The following is a 6,000-nucleotide window of genomic DNA, read 5'->3' on the forward strand; positions in this document are numbered from 1 at the left end:
TCTGCTTCCCTCGGTGTATAGTCCAGGAGATCTGAAAAATAACAGAGGTTTCGTTTAACAGCATAAAGAATGACAATGGGGGGTTTAGGCTAGGACTACATAAATGTATACTGCAACCAGTCCTGTGTAAATTAGAGGGGACAAAGATAAGGAAAATAAAATATCATTTTTTAAAAGGAGTTATTTTTCTTTCAGGCTGAAAATACAACCAGATTTTGGGCAGCTTCATTCACAAGCCTTTGCTTGTAAGTAATGTCAAGTCAATTACAGAAACTTGTTAATTTCTTCTCCTTCTTCTTCTACATTGTATTTCCTGGGTTTTGTCTTTCTTGGCCTGAAGATAAAATATGAGCCAGAGAACAAACAGTACCACTCCTTCTCTATCAAGAAAGCAATCTATTCAGCTTTGTTATGGAATAGTTTGCTTCTTCCTGGGTATCTGAAGAGCAACCAGGTTGACAGAGCAAGGACTTCAGCAGGGAGCAGTAGGCTGCTTACACAATTTCTCATTACCAGAGAGTCTGTCAGAGCAGTGAGGTGTTTATTCTACTGGAAAGCAAGTTGGGTGTGATGTTGCTTAAGCCATCTAGCTGAATCACCTCTAACATAAGAAATGTATTCCCTCAACATCTTTGGAATTTTGGTCTGTATTTTGAAAGAAATGTGTCAATACCTTTCTACTGTTAGACACCACTTTCAAAAATCTGTTAGCCAGTTTGAAACAAATTCATCAGAGGGGGTAGATTCCTCACTAATGTTGTGGAACTAGGCAGACAGGTAGGAAAATGCAGGAATGCTGTTGCTGCAGTATGGGAAGTAAGTAGCCTCTCTTCAAAATTCAAAGGATCTACGGAGAGCCCTACCCCAAGACAAAATCCTCTGGGAAACCAGGTTTTATTGGTTCAGCTGCTGCTGCAAACATTTATTTGGGTTTTTAATGTCAGGTGAGAGGGAAAAAAAAGGCTGTTAATGACTCTTGTTATTGCAAGAAACCTGTCAGATAGCCTTCTCTTACACTGATCACAGACCATTGTAAAACCACTTGTGTTTCTTTTCCCGCGATTTTATTTAAAAGGCTGCCTCAGAATGTCACTGCTCTAACTGTCAGAAGTCTGAAGTCTAGAAAACTAGAAGGAAGTTCAGTATGTCTTGGCTCTACTCTAAAGCCAACATTGCCCTTCAGCTGAAAGACCTCTTCTTCTCTTCCACCTGCCCTCCTCAGACTCCACTGTGAATTTCCAGAACCTCTGCCCTTTACCAAGGCTAAACCAGCCAAATTCAGTTAATTCCCTTTGTATTAAAAAGTCTCCATTCCCATCATCACCTGTTCTGTTTTAGTTCTCATTTCCTGAACATGCTTACTCAGATGCCTACAAGCAATGTCTTGTATCTTGCTGTTAGTATTTTATTTCTTCTTTTACTTGCTTGAGAAAAGTTCTAAGATTGCACTTACTTTTTTATTATTATATTGCACTGATATCTCACAGATATCCTGCATCTTTCTCCCCCTCTGTAATTTTCAACTCATGATTTCTGAGTACATCCCAATTCTGGTCGTTAATTCTATGCATGATCTTAATACTTTGAAATATTAAAAATCAACCTGTCCCTCAGACTCAGATTCTTAAGGTCATTTGGTTCTTTCTGTACCACATCCCAGTTTGTCATCTGATGGTATCTCCCTACTTTAGGCCAGACATATTTTCATCAGCATAATTTTGGTTATGTGTCAATATTTTAAGAAAAAACATAAATTGGATTGGTCTCAGAACAGGTCCTTCAGAAGCTTCATCATTAATTTCCCTCTAAGATAGTTCTTTCATCACAATAACTTTCTATCACAATTTTAATGGAATAGAGTTCAGTTAATCAGTCTTCTCATCTCGCGAATTTTTTGCATATTCAAAAATTTGTCCCTTTTCAGACTTTCTATTTCATTCCATGACAAATTATTCCTATATAGTAACATTTACAATTATTCCAGTCAGCATCTTGGACCTACATCACTTACACTGACCAGTTTAACATTAACAGGACCCAGCACAATCCTCTTGCCAGCCACAGATGATAATAAACGTTTTTCACCTCCACGGCTACTGATTGTGCAGTACAGGTGAAGTGGACCCTAAGGCTTGCATTCAATGGGAGTGATTGCTGTTGAGGAAGAGCACTTCCATCTGACCACTTTTTCTCAGTGGTTTCATTACTGTCTTATCTAACTTCCAGCCATCTCTTCAGGGCATGGAAGCTGTGAGATCATGATGGTTTCAATTAATATTAGACAGCCTAGAATATGGGACCATCCACAGAATACTGGGCTTCAGATTCTCGCCGCCTTTCCTGATGTCCCCATGTATACTCTGGTAGAGAAGCTGAGCTTTCAGGTTACATATATGAAAAGAGAGAAATTGTTTACTGGTTAGAAGTTCAGTCAGTAGCACAGCTCTGTTCCTATGGGGTCTGAGAAAGAATGGGCAGGGAACAGAATACAAGCAACTTATCTGACTATCCAAGAAAGCAAATGTGAACTTGAATGTATGCAAAGGACAGGAATTATAAACCAAATAAATAAAAACAGTATTACTTTCAACCTTCTCCCATATAATTCAGTTTGAAGAGGCCCGCTACTGATTCTTGATTCAGCCTCTTAAACACAATAGTAATTTTTGAGGTTATGATGCCTTCCATCCTTAAGATCAGTTATGTTGCTGAGAAAGCAGGTGTCCTTCTCAAAATTTCCCAAGATAAGGGATAAGAAGCAGACTTCTTTTGATAGCATTATCTTTTAACTAAACACATACAAGCTATTAGAGAGCACCCCAAGGAGAGCCACGAGGACAGTGAAGGGCCTCGAAGGGAAGCCAAATGAGGAGTGGCTGAGGTCGCTTGTTCTGTTCAGCCTGGAGGAGTCTGAGGGCAAACCTCACTGTAGTCTGCAACTTCCCCGTGAGGAAGAGGAAGGGCAAGCACCAACCTCTTCATCTCATAACCAGGGACAAAACTAGAGGAAACAGCATGAAGCTGAGTCAGGGGAAGTTTGGGTTGTATATCAGGAGAAAGTTGTTCACTGAGAGGTGGACCAGTCTCAGGTACATGGTATGCCTCTTGGGGTTGTCCTGTCCAGGGCCAGGTGTTACACTTGATGATCCTTGTGGGTCCCTTCCAGCTGAGACTATTGTATGATTCTCTCATTAGTTGTTTTGGAGAATTCACACAAAAAATGAATTCATAAAGAACTGTCCTTATTGCTTTCGGAGACTGGGATTGCAAGACACCTTTCTCCAAAAGTCAATATCCACTGATCTCTCAAAAAAAGCTTTTAGTATCCGGCCTAAATTTCAAACCACAGAAAGTGGCTACTATCACTAAAAATGGGAAGTTCTACATGCATTCAATAATTAAAGATGAACATTCCAATAAACTCTCATTTTTGCAGGTTTTCAATGATCCATTCATTTATGATCACAATTAAAGCAGCGTTTTCCATAATAGAAAACCACAAAAGATGCTCAGCTATTGTACCAAACATAGTTCTCTAAATATAAGAGAGATTCAAAGATTTTTTTTAATTTATCACTGTAATCCATTTCTTTCATCCAGTTGCCTACTGCCTCCAAGCTCATTGGTCTTGGGTTTTGGCCTAAATAACACTTGTTTTTGGCCATTATTGAAGACAAGATATTGATCCATATTGTCTATTGGTCTGATCAGGTATAACTGGGTTTACATTCTTAGATTCATGCTATTAGACTCAACACTTTGTATTCAGACACAGCAGGCTCTATCCCAGTGGAGCAGGAGTAACATTAATGCTCAAATATTGTAATGTTCTACATCGGCAAAAAGCCTCTTTGAGATGAAAGACAGTGGACTCACAAACCACATTTGGTCATGTTGACAGAGTTACACTGATTGTCTGAGAAATTAACAGACTCACAACTTAAATAAAACCCTCCAACTTATGTTATGTAGACAGCCTGTTTAATATTTTATGGTTTATTACCATTCTTTTGGTAAATTATTCAAAGGCATAGCTTGGCAAAGCACACGGGAAGTCCACAGTGTCAGGTCAATTAGTTGTTTAAGCATTATGTAAAATTTCAACTGTTTCTTTGCAATTACAGAAAAAAAAGGTTTGATTTTGGGAATAAGAAGAAATGAGGTACATTAGATAGGTCTCTTTTTAAAAAATTCACTTAAATACTTGGGGATTAGTACCCCAAGTGTTACACCTCACCCTGTCACTACAGTTCTTGTAGCAATGATAGTTCTGAGGCAAAGACGTATGTTGTTTTATGCTAGCTGAGAAATATCAGACATGTAATGGAGAATTTAATTTTTGTATGCCTTTATCATGATTAAGTGAACAAACTGACTAGCTATAGAGGCAGCTACTCTATTAGGGATGGTTTAACAATCCTATCCAAGGTTTGTGAAATTTCAGAAAGGGAGAAAACAATCATTAGCTGATGCATTCCACCCTCCTGCTACTGTGAGATTGTTCTCTACTGAATGTTTCCGATTGATCCCTCCAGGCCACTAAACCTTTTTAAGTCCTAGCTATAAGAAGCCATGCCTCGCTTCGAAGGTTCCTTACAACAGAGCAGAGCTCATCAGGAAAGACAGCCAGCCCAAGAATTACTCTTCTTAATTGAATCTCCTATATGTCTCTCCCACTCTGGAAATAGCTGTGGTCTTTTGAGGTGTATATACATACCACTCTGGTGTGTAAACATTCTCAACATGCTCTTAATTACTCCATCGGTTTAGCTATAACTCTGGTGCTTCCAGTTTAGGGACATTAAATGTTTCAGCATTTCATGGGAAAGATCTCTAATTATTCACAGTTTTCCTTAACGACTGTCATGGTAGTTCCCTCATTTTTCTTCAGTCCTTGATTACAAGACAAAAAGAAAATGAATGCTTTTCTTTGGGGAACCTGTATATTTTACCCTTTTTATTCTCAGAGGAGTTTGACAAGCCATGCATCCTTTGGCAGACTGCTTTCTGTTTAGCACCACAGTGAAAGAAGTACATCAGCACCAGCTCCAATAGTATCAACTTTACAAACTCTTGGTGAGAGAACTGAAACTCTGCTCTGCCAGACTGTTTCCACCTGCCAGTTGGTGCTAAATTTATACAATAAGAGACAGCAGAAATCTCCAGGAAGAAGTCAAATTTCGATCTTTTCTGACTACCCTTGCAGAAAATGATACCTCTGATGGTTCTGATGAGGTGAATTGTGGGTTTCCTTTTTTCTTTTGCCTGGCTCTGCAGGAAATTTAAACGCTTTCAGATAATTTAATAATAATATTTAGTACTTTGAAGGATTATCTATTAATCTTTTTGGCACATGTAAGGGAACCAACCTTCCCAATATGCCACTTTAGCAGCTTGACTGCTGCTAGACATCTATCTTTTACATTTCCTGTCTTACTGCCCCTGGTACGGATGACAGCTTCTTAAGTGAAACTCTTCTTAAGCCACAGCTGAACATGAAACATCCCACTTGATTGCAGGAGGCAGAGAACCAATAGATACACAACCAAGCCTTTGCCTTTGACATAACAGAGCTACTGCAATGTGCACCTCTGTGTGGACTGGGCCAGGCTGCAGCATCCTACACTGCTCCAGGAACCACGCTGTGCCAGAAACGCAGCATGCACTGCTGCTAACATCCTCTGCAAACACTGCAGAGGATCATGTCACCTTTACCAGACTTTCCTCTAATTTCCCAAAGAGGACACATCTTCCATGATGTACTTTCTCACATTAACATTCTCAGTTCCTTCGGATTTCTCTACCCTATACAAAAATAGATGTCATGTTTTTAGGAGACCCATGCATATTTCTTGACAGTGACTCACTGCAGCTCTACAAGGATACATATTTTCCCCCACAGAGTCAGAGCATACTTCACACATAATTTAAAAGGAAGAGATCTTAAGAGTACATAGGGACAGCACAAGTAGACTCATATGCTGGAAAAATAATTTGTTG

Source organism: Prinia subflava, chromosome 5, assembly GCF_021018805.1.
Source record: "Prinia subflava isolate CZ2003 ecotype Zambia chromosome 5, Cam_Psub_1.2, whole genome shotgun sequence".
Lineage (NCBI taxonomy): Eukaryota > Metazoa > Chordata > Aves > Passeriformes > Cisticolidae > Prinia > Prinia subflava.